The following is a 20,401-nucleotide window of genomic DNA, read 5'->3' as shown; positions in this document are numbered from 1 at the left end:
TCACGCCTGTGATCCCAGCACTTTGGGAGGCCAACGCGGGTGGATCACCTGAGGTCAGGAGTTCGAGACCAGCCTGGCCAACATGGTGAAACCCTGTCTCTACTAAAAATACAAAAAATTAGCCAGGCATGGTGGCGCGTGCCTGTAATCCCAGCTACTCGGGGGGCTGAGGCAAGAGAATCACTTGAACCTGGGAGGCGGAGGTTGCAGTGAGGTGAGATCTCACCATTGCACTCCAGCTTGGGCAATAGGAGCAAAAATTCTGTCTCCAAAATAAAAAAAAGTGTCGATGAAGAATGTTTTAAGTCCACAGAAGACATAGCCCTACATGCACTGGAAATCTAATTGACTTTTTGTTATATCTTGTATCAAATTAGCATTTTGTGACCCCTTACTGAAGAAAAATATTATCTGCTATTCCTTAGGTAGAAAGTTTAAAACATTTGGAAATTTTAAACATTTGTAAATCTTCTCTTGCTTAAACATCAAGATAACATATGCACTGGGATATTTTTCCAAGGTGTTTTGTATCAATAACCATAAAGTCACTTAAGATGGTATTAGAAAAACTATTTTTCCTCCTTAAATGGACTGTGTAGAGGAACAGAAACCCATAATACCATCTACTAATACTTGTTCTTAAATGGCTCTTATGGACTTTCAACTTAGCACATTCCCAAAGCAAATGGAATTGGGGAAAGGATGGCTTGACACCTTAGCCGTTACTACTCTCCTGTCAGCTGTCACAGCAGCTCGAAGCATCCCAGCAAAGCAGAGCCACTGTTGTTAGCTGAAGCACAGTCCCTGCCAGCCTGGGCGAGGAGGGCGGGGAAAGATTGTGTTACTCAGTGACAGCTGAATCTTTCCAAGAGAATTAGCTACCCAATTCCCCTAATGATATTGTACCTTTTATACAAAATTGGAAGAGAAATAAAAATGGAAATAGTATTAGTGCTTTTACTAAGATTCAACAGGCTTTCTGGTTCTGATGCTAAAGCATATTTTTTACAAAAAGATATAACTATTCTTCACACAAAGTTAGCAAGGAAGGCTAAGAATTTATAGCCTTGTGTGCATGTGTTACGTATTCCTCATTCAAACCATAGAAAATTTAGCTGCTATACAATTGTGTTTCGCAGAAGCAATTTCTCATTTCATTTCTGCCTTTTTTGTTATTTGGGATCTTAACCTGACCCTCACAGGAAGTCCTACAAATAGGGACAAGAATTACCTGTAAACTAGACCACTTGTCATTGTGAAGCCTCATACCCTCTTCTCTACTTCAGAATTTGAGTTAAACTAGATGACTCTTCAGTTTCTCTTACCCCAATATCTTGTGACATTCAAAGCTTAACTTTCATAAGTGTGATACTCAAACTTAAACTTTCATAAGTTTAACTTTTATAACAACATATCCACTTTGATGCTTAAAATCAAAATTGGCTCTGCTCATGATCTGTCTCTCATCATGAGTCTTTAATATCAGTTTTTGAGTATCACTCGGTCATATTGTTTTCAATTCTTTATGCTAGTACATACAGCCAGTGTCACCATCTTGCTCCACGAATTTAAAAACTACACTGCCCTGTAGAAAGGTTGAGCTCTTGCCTTTAAACACTGTTCTTTGCCAACAATAAAAATTCAAGACCTGTCTAATCTTCTAAAGAACACTTTCTTCTGTTTCTGGTTTAGAGGAACATGTTTGATGTTCAATTTCTCTTCTTTTATCTTACTCTTTCATGTTGCTGTGTATTCTAAGTAGTTGTTTCCGTATCTTGGCATTAACGGGGATTTCCCTTTTAAATAATATATTTCTTTCAGATTAAAACATTACTTGAGAAAGGAGTTATTTGCCATCAGCTTGAATTGTCAAGCTTAACAAATTTTAAAGGAGTATGGGATTGAGCCACTAGTGACGCATTTTCTTCTTTTTTAAAGACACCATAGGGTGTTATAGATTCTAACAGTGGGGATCTCTTACTGAAATTACCTGTATTTTCCATACTCTGAATCCAACAATTACAGGATTTAAAATCCCCAATCATGTTCTTGCCTTCCCCATGGATTTGGGGATATATTGTTTTATTTATTGTGTTAAAATCAAGCTGGGGAATTCTATCAGGTTGTAAGCCAGGAGTGTGGACCCTGGAGTGGGGATCCACTCTAATTACTACCTTCTTAGAGCAAGAATCCAAGATAATTGCTTATCTTATTTTCAATTAAAAAACTCAGCTCTCTTTAGTTCTATAATACCATGGGCCTCATATGGGGCCAGTGGAATCTTATTGTTAACTTCTCCCCCTCTCTATCCACCTGCATTTATAATAAATGATGTGCTTATGAAAATAGGTGAAACTCTAGTCTCTTATTTCCTTATTATTTTATATGGAAGTGCTATAATTTACTTCTGGTAATTAGTGGAACAGCAGGTCCTGAAAAGCTTTTTTTTTTTTTTTTTTTTTTTGGAGTGATAGACATTCTCACTGTTTTCTTTTGTTGTGCCTTTTCTTAACAGTGTGGAAAAGACTATATTTTCTTCTAGAGCAGAAATATTGCCTTTTAAAATCTTCATATCCATGCTCTAGTCTGAATATCCTTGCCATGTGTTCCCCCAGAGTTCATGTGTTCAAATCTTAACCCCTGAGGTGATGGTTCCCTTGGGAAGTGATTTAGCTCATGGAGACAGAGCCCTCATGATTGGGATTAGTGCCCTTATAAAAGACAATGCAGACAGCTATTTAGTCCCTCCTGCCAGATGAGCACACAGTAAGAAGAAGGAGCCATTCGCGAATCAGATAAAGGATCTCACTGGACACTGAATCTACTGGCAGGCACCTTGATCTTGGACTTCCCAGCCTCCAGAACTGTGAGAAATAAATTTTGGTTGTTAGAAGCTACCCAGTCTATGATACTTTGTCATCGCAGCCCAAGTTAAGACAATCCTGAAGTCCTAGTACAGCTCATATTAAATACTCAATAGTAAGTGTGACAGAGGCAGTGACAAAGCTGGAATTTATAAATATTTAAAAATGTCAAATATTCTGAATAAACCTTGTAACAAACCCTATTGGTCATCTGTCCAACATCAATTCATCTCCCCAGTTTCTACCACATCAACTTCTTCCTTCCTCATGTATCTACCTTTCTCTGTGGTCGTAATTTGAAGGACATTGACTCCAATATCAGTCTCAGGGGTGGTTCCTAATTGGCCTAAACCAAACACAGTGGCCACAGTACTTCTGCCAATGATTGGTTTCAGCATGACCATGAGAAATGTGTCTGGCCAATGAGCTATAAAAGGACATCTTCTAAGAAATTTTTCTTTCTTCCTGAAAGCAGTATGTGGAAGAAATGGACCCATTTTTCTGACCTTCTGTCATTGCTGTATCTGCATGTCATATTTTGAAGCCTGCCAGAAGCTAGTCATAAGAGAATCTAAGGCCCAGAGGGGTTCAAAGCTAGGTCTTGACTATACCATGCCTTAGAGCTGTCGAATCTCTGCATTTCTGGTTACCAGGGTAATTAATATTCTTATTTTTTTAAGCAAGTTGAATCAAACTTTTCTGTTTTTCATTTTTTTAAATATTTAATTTAAGTTCCAGGATACATGTGCAGGATGTGCAGGTTCATTACATATGCAAACGTGTGCCATGGTAGTTTGCTGCACCTATCAACTCATTACCTAGGTATTATGCCTCACATGCATTAGCCATCTGGCCATTTATCCTGATGCTCTCTCTTGCCCTCCCCCTCCAACAGGCCACAGTGTGTGTTGTTCCCCTCCCATGTTCATGTGCTCTCATTGTTCAGCTCCCACTTATAAGTGAGAACATGTGGTGCTGGTTTTCTGTTCCTGGATTAGTTTGCTGAGGATAATGGCTTCCAGCTCCATCAGTGTTCCTGCAAAAAATATGATCTCGTTCCTTTTTATGGCTGCATAGTATTTCATGGTGTATATGTACCACACTTTCTTTATCCAGTCTATCACTATGGGCATTTGGGTTGATTCCATGTCTTTGCTATTGTGAGTGGTGCTGCAGTGAACACAGACGTGCATGTATCTTTATAGTAGAATGATTTATATTCCTTTGGTTATAACTCAGTAATGGGATTGCTGGGTCAAATGGTATTTCTAGTTCCAGGTCTTCAACGTATCCCCACACTGTCTCCCGCAATGGTTGAACTAATTTACTTTCCCAGCAACAGTGTAAAATTGTTCCTATTTCTCCACAGCCTCGCCAGTATCTGTTGTTTCTTGAATTTTTAATAATCACCATTCTGACTGGCATGAGATGGTATCTCATTGTGGTTTTGATTTGCAGTTCTCTAATGATCGGCAATGTTGAGCTTTTTTTCATGTGTTTGTTGGCCACATAAATGTCTTCTTTTGAGAAGTGTCTGTTCATGTCCTTTGCCAACTTTTTAATGAGGTTGCTTGGGTTATTTTGGAATGTTTTTTAAGTTCCTTGTAAATTCTGGATATTAGACCTTTGTCAGATGGATAGATTGCAAATTTTTTCTCCCATTCTGTAGGTTGTCTGTTCACTCCGATTATAGTTTGTGTGTGTGTGTGTGTGTGTGGTGCAGAAGATCTTACTTTAATGAGATCCCATTTGTCAATTTTTAGGGTTTTCTGTTACTTGTAGCTCTCATCAACCTAACAGAAAATTATTCCATATTTCTTTTTATATTTGGAATGTCTAAAAACAAGACTGTGAACAGTGAATTCAGCCCTTTCTTGCACTATTAGGTCTTGTAGAAAGTTAATGAGGAAAAGTAATGAAAAAGTCAGAACTAAGCTATATTATCATAAGTGTAGCAGAAAAAAGGACCAAAATATTTAGCTTAAAAAGTCCACCTAATTCTAAAAGATTGGCTTTAGAAAGTAGCACCAAGTAATTCCATTTTTTCCCTGATATCTGTAGTTCCTGGTCAAAGACCATGGGGATATGGGATGATGGAATTCTCCAGTCTCTATTCCACATTACCAAAACCACATGTGTGCATCCCATCGTAATGTGGAGAATCAGAAAGCCTTTCAGTGCTATATACACTGAAAGGGTAAGCCAAGAGTCAGAGATTTTAATTTTGTTTTTCCTTAGAATGTCACTCACACAGGAAGATGAGTATTAAAGAAACACTCTTCAGCTTTCATGTGAAAATAGGAGATTCGTGTCACTCTACCTTAAAACACACAGCAGAAAGAACTTGTTGCAATTCCACATCTACTTTTGCAAATCTGCTGGCATGAGAAGCCCTTCATAATGGATTTGGATGAGTCCTAGAGTTTATTGTGCCAACATCAATTGAATTAAGCCTTCAAACCTTTTCAGGGAACTTCCCATTCTTCATTTCACATGAATACACTGACTTTTTTTAGCTACAGAAGTGCTGGCCCCTAAATGAAAAATGACTACCTCTCAACTAAGGTGGTTTGCAGAAACTCACAATATCACATTTTGATCAGGATCCAAAATTCATTTTCTTTTAGTGTAAACAGTTATTTCCACTCTTTCCAAAATTTCACAGTGGGCTATAGCGGAAAGAGCACTGGATTAGGAGTCAGGAATCCTTGACTCTAGATTTCTGTCCTCTATAACTAGGTTTCTTCTTGTCTACTTTAAAATGATAATCATTAGTTTTGCCAAATTGTTTCTAAAAAATTGCCATAAAAATAAACATGATAAACAAAAGAACTATAAAAATATCAGCTACCGTTATTATTATTCCATCTCTTGTCTGTGAGTAGATTTGAAGACATGTCTGAATTGATTTTATCACAAAGGGCTGAGAGCAAACCTTGATGTAAAGATCCTTAGGGGCCTCCCTAAGGATCCCTAGTGTATACTTCCCAAACACTATTAGATTCAGGACCCCCTTTCTTTCTTCTTAAAGTAGCATTAATTCACCAAAACTCCATTAGGTTCTTATTATATCCTGTCCCAGTTCTAGGCACTAAGGATACAAAAACATAGAAGAAGCTTATAGTCTAGTAGGGGAAAGAGCCTAACCAGAAAATATGAGACAGTAGTGGGAAGAGAATGGTATAAACAGAGAGTTATGGGAAATTAGAGGCAGAAAGCCTATCTCAGTTTGAGGTTCTTGATCTTAAATGTTGAGGAATGGCATCATCCCATTTCTCCCTAATAAATAGTTCTCATAGATTTTCTCAGGTTTTCCCGTATGGTACAGCCACAGTGAATCCCAGCACAGACTCAAGGTTCTGCAGATTCTTCTGACTCCCAGAAGATTTTAAAACATATGCAAGAGAAAGCTCACTAAATGGTTACTTTTCATCTCAACTTTCATTATGTTGATAGCATTTTTGAGGGCAAGGGGTACATCAGAGTCCTCTGAATGCCAGAGGCAGAATGAGGTTGCTGGCGGAGGTTGTGCTGAATAAGTTAGGAGGTTATGGCTGCAATCGCTCTTCTCTTTACTCCTGAGAATTTGGTAGATGGCATGTTTTGTGGGAGTCTTTAGTTGGAAAAGAAGTTGAGGCAGGGAGAAGGTGCATCATTTGCAAAATTCTAATCATGAGAATAGGTGAAACGGAAGAGGTAATAGAACTCAAGAATCCTGATTTATAGTTTGCTGAATAAACGTTTACTGCTTAAAAGCAAGTTATCTAAATATGTCCTTTTATCATCAGTGGCCTCACAACCAAAGAAGAAGAAATAGAGGGCCTCTTTTTACCATTCATTCTTGCAGTCTGTATTAACATACAGCTATGTAGTTAGGAATAAATGCACAACTACACATATCCCACCTGACTTACTGATCATTATCACTATGCAAATTCCATGCTACTATCTTGGAGGTTTATTTACCTCCCAGAACTGAAGTCAGGGAGGGAATACTTGTTTAGGTGAAAAATTGAGCTTGAGAAACAATTTTTTTAAATCCACTATTTTAGAGATCCCACAAAGTTTAATTCATGGCATGAATAGTGAATGGACTTTTATGGGCAGACTAACTGACTGGTGACCCTAACCTAAGCTTCAGTCAGGCTCAAGTGCTTTCTCCCCACACCGGTATCCCTCTTATCCTGCTCAGCAGTCAGCATCTATCCTCACAGCTGCAAAAGGAGCTATTCGTCTATTTCTGCCCTTGAATATTCTGTGATGTTCCCAAGGTTGCCTTAGCTCATTTGACTGATTCTTCTAGTTCTTTTGATGTTTTTTTCTTCTGTTTGTGGTTAAGTCAAAGGGGGCATTTAGAGGAATCTAAGTCACTGATTTTAGATATAGGTTATTCTTCATTGGAGGCTATATTATTAAATGGTAGCAGATACACAGCTTGGTAGAAATACTTGCTCCCTTCACTTCCCCACTGCAATCAGGTAGTCTGCTCCCTTTAAATGTGACTTGTCTTAGTGTCATCACATGATTTGGGAAGGAATTCTGAGGGCTCATCACATTGCAGAGCTCTGGCTCACCATCATGCTCATTATTAACCTTGATACCCCACATTTGTTGCTCAGGGACTCTGCCTAGATGCAGAAATATTGTAGCTCAGACTGGCTTGTGATTTCTCCTGTAAGTCCTCACCCATATTTTTGAAACTAAACTCCCTGGACTGTGCACCTGTGGGCCTGTTTGGACATGTAGGACTCACCTGCTCCTCCCTGCCTTTACAACATCCTTGGACTTGACCTCTGGTCTCTGTCCCTGTCTTGTGAAACTCTAGTTCTTGACCCTGGATGAGTCATCGTAGGAATGAGAGTAGGAAACCTATTCATAGTTCTTTCAACAGACTTTTTAAGACTGAATATTATCTTACTCTAAGTTTGCTTCGTGATAACTGAGCACACTATTTTCGAATGTCATTAGAACCTAAGTTCTCTGGAGAGTATAACATGCCGATTAAGAGCTTAGTATCAACACTGGAATATTATTCAGGTTTTAAAAAGAATGGGATCCTGCCATTTCCTACAACACAGATTGACCTGGAGGACATTATGCTAAGTGAAATAAGGCAGACACAAAAATAAAAATATTGCATGATATCATTTACATGTGGTATCTAAGGAAGAAAAGAGGTCACATACACAGATAGCGAATAAAACAGTGGTTGCCGGGGCAGGGAGGAAGGGGAGGAAATGAGGGGTTGTAGATCACAGGACACAAAGTAGCAGATATGTAGAATGAACAAGTCTAGAGATCTAATGTACAACATGCGGACTATAGTTCATAAAAATGTATTAGGGGCCGGGCGTGGTGGCTCACGCCTATAATCCCAGCACTTTGGGAAGCCAAGGTGGGCAGATCACCAGGTCAGGAGATCGAGACCATCCTGGCTGACAGGGTGAAACCCCGTCTCTATGAAAAATGCAAAAATTTAGCCGGGTGTGGTGGTGGGCGCCTGTAGTCCCAGCTATTCGGGAGGCTGAGGCAGGAGAATGGCGTGAACCCGGGGGGCGGAGCTTGCAGTGAGCCGAGATCGCGCTACTGCACTCCAGCCTGGGCGACAGAGAGAGGCTCCGTCTAAAAATAAATAAATAAATAAAAATGTATTAGGGATTTGTGTTAAGTAAGTAAGTTTTAGCTGCTCCTGTCATAAAAAAGAAACTATGTGAGATGATAGATATGTTAATTTTCTTCACTATAGCAACCACTTTACTATCTACATGTACCCCATAACATCATCTTGTAAACCTCAAATATACACAATAAAATTCATTTTTTTTAATAAACCGCTTAGTATAAGGAATCAGGTCATCTTACATTTGAATCCTGGGCATGCTGCTCCCTGTGTCTGTTTTATCGTCTTTAAAACGCAGATCATGTTACAATGTAAAACATAGGGTTGTTGTGAAAAATAAATGAAATAATCCGCCTCATTTGGTCTAGGGAAGGCACTTCCTGAATATTCACCTATATTAGTTGGCATCATCCTCATCATCATTTTATTTCAGCTGTGTGTATTCCCACGTTTGTGACAATACTCCTCATATAGTAAGCATTCAATGTTGAGTTAATAAATACACATCTGCTGAATCTCTAAACAGGATAAATTGAATGAAAAAGCATACATTTTATCAAAACCAAAATTATTTTTATTTTTATGAAAACCATCTAGATATAAACAAATGTTAGTTGTACCAGGATTGGTGTCACTGGGATGATCTGGAACCTCCGTGATGTGGGAGTGAGGAAGTTGGGAGGAAGAAAGCAGCACAACAGTGGCAGGAGGAAGTCCAACCAGACCCCTGGAATGCTGTATCTTCACAGACACAGATAGGCAGGGAGGAGGGTGGGGACAGGCAGCAGTAGCATTCAGCTAAGTATACGGCATTGCCAAAGGCCAATCATGTTACAGGCATGGCACAGGGGAGTGCTGGATGGAGTTTAGCATCTGAGAAGTCTGACCAAGACCCAATCACAATCAAGGACAAAATCCTCATCCCCGGAAAAAGCCCTGAAAAGCCAGGCAAAGCTTCAGTCTGAACACACTCAGTCTTAGGCTAAGTGCTTAGGCATGAGAGAAAAAGGCACAGATCCAGATCTGCAAGGACAGCTTGGAGATTTAGATGCAGGAATAGGACTTATATTCAAATGCTTAGATCAAGACCAAACTAACAGGAGGGTAGAAACCATACTAAGTCCATGCAATATTGAACTAGAGTTCAATAAATGTCCCCTGATCAAGGTCAAGATTGGTCTAATTCCTGGGGTAGGACAGAGTCTGCAGACAGAAGCCATATGACCCCCAGTGTGAGGGAGGAAGATCTGAGAAAACATAATCTCATTTCGAATGAGATTTTTCTTTCACTTAGCATCTGTAGCAAATCTCTGTAAGAGCAGCATTTCAACATTCTCTAGGTAGGAGGATAAATTAAGGTTAAAGTAGGAATAACTTACTTTTGCATTGGCTTATTCTATGTGTTTCCACAGTATCCTGAAGATATCACTTTCTCTCTTTTGCTTTAATTTTTATTTCTCTCTCTTTTGCTTTATTTAATATTTCACATACCACACAATTCATTCATTTAAAATGTGCACTTCAAAGGTTTTTAGTATATTCACAAAGTTGCACAATTGTTATCATGATCAATTTTAGAACATTTCAATTACCCCAAGAAGAAATTTCACACCCATCAGCTGTCCCTCCCTATTCCAAGGCCCTTCCCCTACCTCCTGACAACTTATGTTTCTGTCTCTACGGAGTTGCCTATTCTTGACATTTTATATAAATGGAATTATATAATATGTGGACTTTTGTGACTGGCCTCTTCACTAAACATAATGTTTCCAAGGTTCACCCATGTTGTAGCATGAATCAGCAATTCATTGCTTTTGATGTCTGAATAATATCCCGTTGTATAGATATATCACATTTTATTTATCCATTCTTCACCTGTATCCACTTGGGTTATTTCTACTTTGGGGCTATTATAAATGAAGCTGCTCTGAACATTCGTGTACAATATCTTTTTGTGGACATATGTTTTCAGTCTTCTTGGGTATACATTAAAAAATGGAGGGCCTGGCACGGTGGCTCATGCCTGTAATCCCAGCATTTTGGGAGGCTGAGGCGGGTGGATCACCTGAGGTCAGGAGTTCAAGACCAGCCTGGCCAACATATTGAAACCCCATCTCTACTAAAAACACAAAAAATTAGCTGGGCATGGTGGTGGGCACCTGTAATCCCAGCTAGCTGTGAGGCTGAAATAGGAGAATTGCTTGAACCCAGGAGGCGGAGGTTGCAGTGAGCTGAGATCATGCCATTGCACTCCAGCCTGGGCAACAAGAGTGAAACTCTGTCTCGAACAAAAACAAACAAACAAACAAAAAGAATGTAATAGAACTCACTCTTTAAAATTCTTCTTTAACTTAGATCACTTAAAAATTATTTCAGTAAATATTTGATAACTGTCTCTTCCATCTCTTCCATCCAGGTACTTCTCTGTGTCCTAGGGTACACAAATGAACAAAATAGATAAAGCACCTGCCCTCATGGAGCTTACATTTCTCCAAAAATCTGTAAGTCTTTGAAAGCAAAAACCATATTTTACTCCTTGTCATAGCCACAGTGCTAGCATAGTTCTGTTCACAAAGCTAAAATAATAATTAATTGTGTATTCACAGTTTGTAGGAAAATCTAAATCATATAATAATGTTTAAACAGAGTTTGGTTCATCCCTCACCTGCTGAATTCTAAAAACTCGACTCCCCCTCAAATTCCTCTAATTTTTGGGGGGAAGTTCTCATTTTATGTGTGCACCCAATGCAGCTCTCCTGCCTATCACGGGGCTTCTACTACTTCCCCCTTCTACCTTGGAACATAGACTTCATGGAATGTGGGCTCCCACTTTGCTATCCTGGTGATGAAGAGAGTTGTGACTTCCTGCTCAGGGCTCTCAGGACCTCTCCTGATGCCACTTCCAATGTGTTTAGGCTTCTCTTACTTCTTGTTTTCTGAATTTCTAATTTTTCTAACAGCTACCTCTTCCACTGAGGTGGAAACCATCTTCCATTCTACTTAGGTTACACACTACAAATGTCATATTCTATTCCTGAGTGTGCAGGGCTAGTCTTCACTCTCAAGATCTCATAGAGATTTTTCTGATCCTGGAGTTTTTCTGTTGCTTCCTTTTCTTCCCTTAGGCACAGGATTGCTCAGGGAGTTTGGATCTGTAGGGCAGACTCACTGCTATTCACCAGGCTACTCAAAAATTCTCTCCTTTGACAACAACTGATTATAGAACCAGTTTTGTGTTCCTTAGAGCTGTGTTTTCTCACAGCAAATTCCTCTCCTTGCTGGTCTTTGGTTGTTCTTACAAACAGACCCTTGAAAGTTTCTTCTTGCAAAGTCACCAGACATCAGCAAAAGATCTAAGTCATCAGGATGGGATGAGTGGCTTCCATCTCAAATTTTGTTCCTGCTGCAGCTGTATTTATTATAAAATGTGATTTAATAACATTTTGCTCAATGTCTTTTCTGACTACCCGCATGTGAGTCTATTTCAATTATGGCTTTGAATTTATGAGTCTGGAAATAGATTTAGGAGTAGGCAAACAGTTCAGATAATTTCAGTATGACCTGGCAGCACTCTCAATCTGGTGACTTAATTTGTACCTTGTGGAAGTCACTAAAATGTTCTCAAATCCAAGCTCCTCTTTTGTAAGAAGGGGATTATTTACCATCTAGAGTGTTAGTGATAATAGCTACTGTTTATTGTACACTTCTGGGAAGTAGGTGCCGTTTCATATGCTTCATATCTATCAGCTGAAAGATTTCTCACACTCTGCCCATGAAATAGGTGTTATTATTCTGCAGGGTAAAATCATTCTAACCAAAATACATGGATTATAAAAGAATCATGCTTATTATTTTTAAAATGAGGCATAGACAGGATTTATTTACTTCATGAAACTTGCTATGTGATTCTATAAATAATTATATAGATAACATGTCTCTTCATTAGAAAACAAATTCTATCTGTATAACAAACATAGACCCCTTCCATGAATAATTTCATGCAGTTAGAACTTAAGGCCCACAGACTATTTTGTCTTCCATTGATCCCACATTTCCTCGGTTTTATTCCACATTTGAATTCTACCTAAGAGATAAAAGTCAGAGCAAAGAGCTCTGACAGTATCCTAGAGTACCACAGTCTATCAAGGTAGTTTGAACTCTTATTTATTTCAAAACGTACAATGACAAACCACTAAGTTCTGCCTAGAACCACCACCTTGTTTCACTTCCCCAGCCAAAATTAGACCTCTGTTCTCACTGTGAAGATAATCCTTTGGAATTTAAGCAAAATAGCAAGTTGAAATAGAATAAACCTTTTCCATAGATGGAAGTGATTGTATTCTCTCTTTAGTCTGCCACGAGACTTCTCAAATAGTCCTTGGCCTTTTATTTTCTCTTGATATATCTACCTGCATTATTTTCTTCTTGATAGTAAATACAGAACCACTAGGTGAGTCATCACCTTCTTATCTGCTTGAGTACATGCTTCGCAAGCTGCTCTGAGATATTTGGCTAGGAATTCAGTTTTGATTAACAAATGCTCTTATATGGTTAAAGAAAAGACTATTTGTTAAGAATTATAAGTAGAAAGTGTTTGGGTTTTTGGGGGTAGGGGGAACAGAAAAATTGTTGATAATCACAAAGTTTTGCATTAAAATTCCAGTTCATTAAGTAATCAGCATGGGGGTGTCTGATTGGCTGATTAGATGCAGAGGCAAATCATTTGTTGCTTTTTTAGGGAAATTTCCATCAAAGTAGTTCTACCTGGAGAATTTAAATTAACGTATTATTTTAAATCCATGTATATTTATTCCAAATTCATTTATACTACACAACAAAGAAGTACTATTTCATCCAGAACACTCATGGCATTGTGGGGGTAGTAGGGTTGAAAAGTCTTTTCCAGGAGTGTATTAGTCCATTTTCATACTGCTGATAAATACATACCCAAGACTGGGTAACTTATAAAGAAAAAGAGGTTTAGTGGACTCACAGTTCAATGTGGCTGGGGAGGCCTAACAATCATGGAAGAAGGTGAAAGACACGTCTTACATGGTGGCAGACAAGAGAGAATGAGAGCCAAGCGAAAGGGGAAACCCCTTATAAAAACATCAGATCTCATGAGACTTATTCACTACCACAAGAACAGTATGGGGGAAACTGCTCCCATGATTCAATTATCTCCCACCAGGTTCCTCCCATAACATATGGGAATTACGGGAGCTACAATTCACGATGAGATTTGGGTGGGGACACAGCCAAACCATATCAAGGAGTTAGTTTCACATCAACAATATAGTTTCTTTTCTATAGCTGCACTTGCACTTAAGAACTAAGCTTGTTTCTCTCAGCTGCGAAACTAGACTTGTCCCTTCATCCTTGGCTAGGATTTCTTCAAAAGGACTACTGAGTCAGGCCATAGTTGCCTTTTGAGAGGATTCAGAGCCATCCTGCCCCCAGAGGACACTAACTCTTTATCTGTGTATGGCTGAACAATGATCTCTTCAGAGGCACCACAAAAGCTTCCCACCAAGATTCTGTTTGGGGAACTGAGAAAAAACACAATTTGCTAATATCCTGAAGCCTCTGACAACACCCTCTATGGACTGAGCCAACACTGGCACAGAAGCTAATTTGTACCTTTGCTCCACTTGGATCCCAGAAAGCAGCTAATCCTACCAGACCTCACATTCCTGTTGATTCTCAGTCCCTGCCCAATATTCAAGTCCCTTTGACCATCTACCCTCTTCCCTACTCTCAGTCCAAAACCTCACTTTTCTGCCTGTCCATTTCTTCCTGCCATTTCCAGTTGGGGCTTCTGCAACCTGCATTCTATGGCACAAACCCCTCCATTGCAAATCTCTTTACAGCATGCTTCTGCCACCTTCTTGCTTCAACTGAAAGCTGATTTCCCATGCAGACCTTTCTAATGAAGAGAGGAGTACTAGTATCTCCTGTGCCCACCAATGAAGCTTTTACACTACCCTATTGTTCCTCTGCATGTCAAAAATTTGCCCTTTGGGGCTGAAGTCAACTAGCTGTACATCTTTTTGGTATCTTTTACTAACCTCCAGTTTGGGCACCTGAGTCACATTTGTCCTTTCAACTTGTCAGCTTCCCAATTTCTGCTCATCCCAGGTAATTTAATTAGACATCTAGGTGACATCTTTGATGTATTTTCCTCATAGTTCCATGATATCTTTAACTTCAGATCTTCCATTTCCAGTTGCTTGGCTCATACATGGCTGTGTAATAGACCTTGACATCATTATGAAATGCTCTATGTCTGTTAAATGCCAGTATCCATTCATGGACCATAACCTCTCACCATTTCAGCTCTCTCCATCCCTTACTCACCCCGTGCCTACTTTTGACCAAATGCAGGCCTGTACCACTGTTTCATTTTCTCTCAATCAGCCAGCACTCTCCTGCCAAGCTAGCCACAACCTGTCACTCCCTAAAATGTTCAATGCAGTATATCCACCCAGTGAAGCCCCAGCAACTCCAGTCATTAATTTATCTCCAATGCCCTAAACACCAGTTGCTGAGTGCTGCTGGAGAAAATCTCACCACTGTGTGAAATGGTGCCACCAAGGATTTGTGGTCTCTGTCCTCATTGGGCCCTCCATGCTGCTTGACAGTCCTTTCATGGGACCTTACCAGCAACTGATGCAATGCTCCACAAAAACCACTTCATGCCTTATTAAATCTCCCCCAGGTTTGATGTTCGTGCTTTTTATATTTTCATACTTTCCCCCTCAATTGAAGACAAAATGGTTGTGGTATCTCCACGATTTTCAGGAAAAGGCTTTCATATGGTGGGGTTGCAATGAATTGATCTTCTGGCCTCTTGTATACTGGCCAACTAAAACTCTTCCCACAATGTATTACAGTACCTTCCCTGATCAAGATGAATTCATGCAAGAAACACACATAGTAAAAAAGGTATTTTCTACACAGTGTCTAAGAAATTATGGGAGTTGTCAGATCCCAAATCCTGAGTTTATCTATTTTACCAAATATATCCCACGAGTTTTTGATGTTTGACTTTGATGCAGTATATGTCTATATGTGTGTTTATTACCTACGTATTCAACAAATTCATTCAACTAACACTTATTAAACACTTATATGCTATTACCGCTAGAGGGTAATGTATTTCCAGTGCCGTGGGTTGGAGCTATGTATAGTTTCTAAAACTACTTTAATTTTCAGGGTCTTTTATGAAACACTGTAAGAGCAAGTAACATTCTTGACATCCTTAGCCTTCTCAAGAGGAAAAATAATAAAAATGAAGTAATCATGTTGTAGGTTAATTTCCCTTTCTCTGTCATCCACACCATCAAGTCAAGAAATCAGAACAATCAGATAGGTAGATCTGAAATTTTGACAAAAAGCCCATATATTTATAATGTCTTAATACTGTGTAGTTGAGTGCACAGAATAGTTCTCTGTTGATCAGATTCAATTCAAATAATGCAATAGAACTGCCTCCAGCAGGCATTGCTCTCTTTGCCTAATGACTTTGGATCTTTCCTCTTGTCACATCTCTTGGCTCACGGTGTGTCTGGGGCTCACAAGGACTGGTCAAGGCCTAGGAGTTAGTAGTCACTAGAAAAACGCTCTCAGAAAGCAGCCTTAACTTTCTATCTTACTTTCTAAGGCAAGGAACTCCAAACTGTGAAACTTAAAATGTCTTTGTGTCCTTTATGTTATCCTTTGAAGTTAGAATTCATCTACAGCTTGGATATAATGAGCTATTTGCTACCAAGGTATATAGTCATGGGATTAATCTCACACTGTACCCTGACAAGGACCCAGTGCAGTTTCTCCAGGAAGTTATCCATGAGTCTATATTGCAGAGTATTAATAGTTAGTTTACATTAATTAATCCAATGCACAGAAATGTAACAGTGCTATGTTTCCATAGCAGACCTTTGAATCACTCTTTAATCACTAGCAAAATAATAATAATAATATCATGTATCTTTAAGGTAGTTTATCCAATTACAACCTGTTTAAAATATTCTCTTTGGGTTAAAGGTTAATTCACATTTAAGTTTTAAAGTTATTCAATTCATAGTTGAATCTGTTTAGTGTGGCTGCTCTAACCTCTCAAAAGATTTATTTGTCTTTTCTCCTACCTACAGGGTACAAAAGGAGCTCATCTAATTCCACAGTGCCACGTGGGGAGTGTGTGTGTGTGTGTGTGTGTGTGTGTGTGTGTGACGGGTCTGATCTTCATTTCTTCCTCCAGATTCTTGTTAGAAGCCCGAACTGTCTCCTGCTGCATGGCCTCTGTGTGTTGGTTATCGGCCTCTGCCCTTGCTACATTTGCTGCAGTTGCTGTAACTAGTCCTGCTTGACCTTCACACCCACAAGCTGCTCTCAGCTTTGGCCTCCAGTCACAAGGTCTGAACATTGTTCCTCCTTTATCTTGATCCCAACATCTTGCAGTCCACGGACCTTCCCAGCATGCTAGCATTCGCCACTGACTGCTGGAGCAGCTTCTGAATCTCTCCTCCAGGCCAGCCATATAACACTTGCAGGGCTCAGGGCAAGAGCACAAATGGAGGTCTACATATGGTAATTCTAAATATTTGCATATTATTAATTGAGCAAACAAATTGTGAAATAAAATACATTCTATACTTTTACCTTGACAAGTATACTTTTATAATGACTTAGGTCATCTTAATTTAGAATTATTAGATTACTTGTCATCCTATGCTGAAATGTCTTGGCAGGGGAAAGCAAACCCCAGTTTATGACCCATTTTCCATTGTCTTTCTGATATGGTTTGGCTGTGTCCCCACTCAAATCTCATCTTGAATTGTAGTTCCCATAATCCCCATGAGTCACGGGAGGGACCCAGTGGGAGGTAATTGAATCATGGGTGTGGTTTCCCCCATGCTGTTCTCATGAGAGTGAGTGAGTTCTCATGAGATCTGATGGTTTATAAGTGTCTGGCATTTCCACTGCTGGCTCTCATTCTCTCTCCTGCCCCCCTGTGAAGAGGTGCCCTCCACCATGATTTTAAGTTTCCTGAGGCCTCCCCAGCCATGCTGAACTGTGAGTCAATTAAACCTCTCTTCTTTATAAATTACCCATTGGATATTACTTCATAGCAGCATGAGAACGGATTAATACATTTCCCATCTCTAGTTTTTCTCCCCATGACCCTAAGCACACTTGTGTGGAAATCCCACACACACACACATATTTAAGCTCCCATGTTTACCCCATGGCAACCACCTCCCCTCCCCCAACACACACACAAATAACCACTTCTTGGCCACCCCTCAGATCTAGGAGTTTACACACTGGTGCTATGACTTACCCTCCAGCAATAGACCCAGGAAGAGACACACAAAGTCCAGATACAGGCTGAGGGCAGTCTTGGCAGAGTTTCTAGGATCTCAAGTGTCCAGAGCATGGCCTAGAATGGTGGGAGGGAGTTAAGTTCTGTATGGGCAAGTCCCTTTGTTCCAATGGACTTCTGGTCCGGTAGGGCAGGACTTGATCAGAAAAAGACCAATATATACCCCCTTAAAATATGAGGCCCAGTGAGGCCCAGAAAAGATCTCAGGGTAAGAACTTTTCTCCTTCCTTCTACAAAATACCATGCCAACTGAGGTGGAGGGAATATCTTAAGGCCCTGTTCTTTGCCTAACATACCATTTCTACTTTGCTGTGGCTGCCAAGGTGGAAGGGAGGTAACCAACGCTCCCAGTGGAAAATGGAACATATTCTTTCTTAATGACTTAATAATCTTAGTGCTAAGATTCCCAAGCCATCTCATGGTCTCCACCCACCCCCATGGCTTTCAAATATATAGACTGATCAAGAGAATCAGCACCTAGCTGGCATCTCATCTCATTTGTTCTTCCCTTCCTCATTTTTCAGACTCTTCCATCTAGCCCAGAAAGCTTCTACACAGCAAGAAGTTTTCTTTATGTTACATCCTGCATTCTTCTCTATTTCTCATAGTTAACTATTAATGCTGATGATATTGCTTATTAGTTAGGTATGCGGATTTTATTTACACGTACATAATTTAAAGGGTCGATGAATTCTAAATACTTACTACAATTAAATCAGGCTTCATCAGATCCTTCAATTTTTCTTTTTCCAGAGCTAATTTCAATCTCCTGGATGATTTTTGCACTGATCTATAAATTTCTAGATATTATATATAGTTACTTTTGACTTACGTTTTTAAATATTACTCATGATTTGCCAATTTCTTCCCCATCACCCACCCTTGCACATGCACACTGTTATATCTATATAATAGACTCCTGCTGGCAAAAATTCCTGCTCTAATATATGCCCCCCTCCCAAAACTTCTACTTCCTTTCAGCTTAGCATCAGTATTTATAATAAAGGGCCTGGTAGGATCATGAAATTATGGCCCTGTTGCTTGGGCCAAATAGGTCTCTAAGTTCCAAAGGTTCCACTCTAGGTGATTAAAGACATTGTCCCACTCTGAAAAAAGAATCATATAAAGAGGAGAATGGATGCCACTTCTAAGTTAAGAGGAAGTCACTAAATTTATTTTTATAGCAACATTGGCATCTCTGAATGGAAGTGCTGTTCAGGACTGGATACATTAGACAGAAAAGCAGACATCTGAAGCTTGAGTTAATTTGCCTAGAGTACTAGGAGACAAGAGCAGGGAAAAGAAACAGTAAAGGTAACAGATAAAAAATCAGGAGGATGTAAGAACGTTTGAAAAATCAAGAAAGTGACCATAGTGTCAAATCCCCAAATATTAAGGCTTAAAAATTCTGTAGGTTCAATGGTTGAATTGTCACTGTTAAACAGCAAGAACAATTTCAGCATATTTGTGAAGATAGAAACAACCATGCAAGAGATTCAAGGTGTGGGAGGCATAGAGTTAAAGTGAGGAGCATAGGTTATTTTTTTGAGACATCTGTTGGGAGAAAAGGAAAGGAAAGAGAAAAGACAGAAAGGAGATGGAGAGACTACAAGAGAAAAGCTTGTGGTAATGGATAGGCAAATTGGTAAGCCGGGAAGTGATATTTGTAGACACAGTGGAAGGTACCAATAAAAGTAAAAGGTATCAATAAGATGGTACCATCTTTGGAAGATGTAAAGAAAGCAGATAATAAGAGGCTGAAGGTCATAGATACAGTTCGAGGGGCTAGTTTTAAAAAGGAGAACAATCTCAGCCAATGAAACTGGAGACAACCATAAGAAGTAAAGGGAAGGAATGGGGAAATGACAAGTGTAGCTGAGAGGTAGGAAAAAGAGATATTTTAAGGAACAAAGGAAGAAGTTTTAAAAAGAAAGCTGATATCAGGGTGAGTCGGATCTTCTCCTCAATTTCCATAGTTTAAAATCGAAGATGTGGTCACCTGCTGAAAGTAAGTAGGCCAAGCAGGGTGGGACTTAGAAGGTTTAGATAATTTTTAAAGGTTATGGAGTATCCATGGTGAATAATTTTCATAGGAAATCAATAAGAGTTTTAAGCTTCCACAAGAAGAAAAGTTTTGTGGGATATAAACTTGGGTCCTTTATTCTTCAGGGGAGTTTCAAGCTAACCCCATAATATTACTTTCAAATTGTCCCAGATAGTCAAACCTTAGCAGCCAATGTAAACTTTATTCCCCAATACAGCAACCTAGAGAGCTAGACAGACATTCCTCACACTTTCTAGCTACTTTATTTTTTTCTACATTGCTTCAGACTTTACTGTGATTCCCTTGAGGCCCAAGGGAATCTGTTGTGGTTTACACAGGCATTGCAAAGATAGTTTCAGGTAACCAATAATCTATTTCAGAGAACCAAGAGGATGTGGAGAGGGTCTGTTATTAATCTATTTCAGAGAACCAAGAGGATGTGGGGAGGTGGGGATAGGTAGATATCGCTTGCGGCAGGGATTAGCCTGGAG

Source organism: Pan troglodytes, chromosome 22 (genome assembly GCF_028858775.2).
Source record: "Pan troglodytes isolate AG18354 chromosome 22, NHGRI_mPanTro3-v2.0_pri, whole genome shotgun sequence".
NCBI lineage: Eukaryota > Metazoa > Chordata > Mammalia > Primates > Hominidae > Pan > Pan troglodytes.
Note: the sequence above shows the minus strand (reverse complement) of the source record.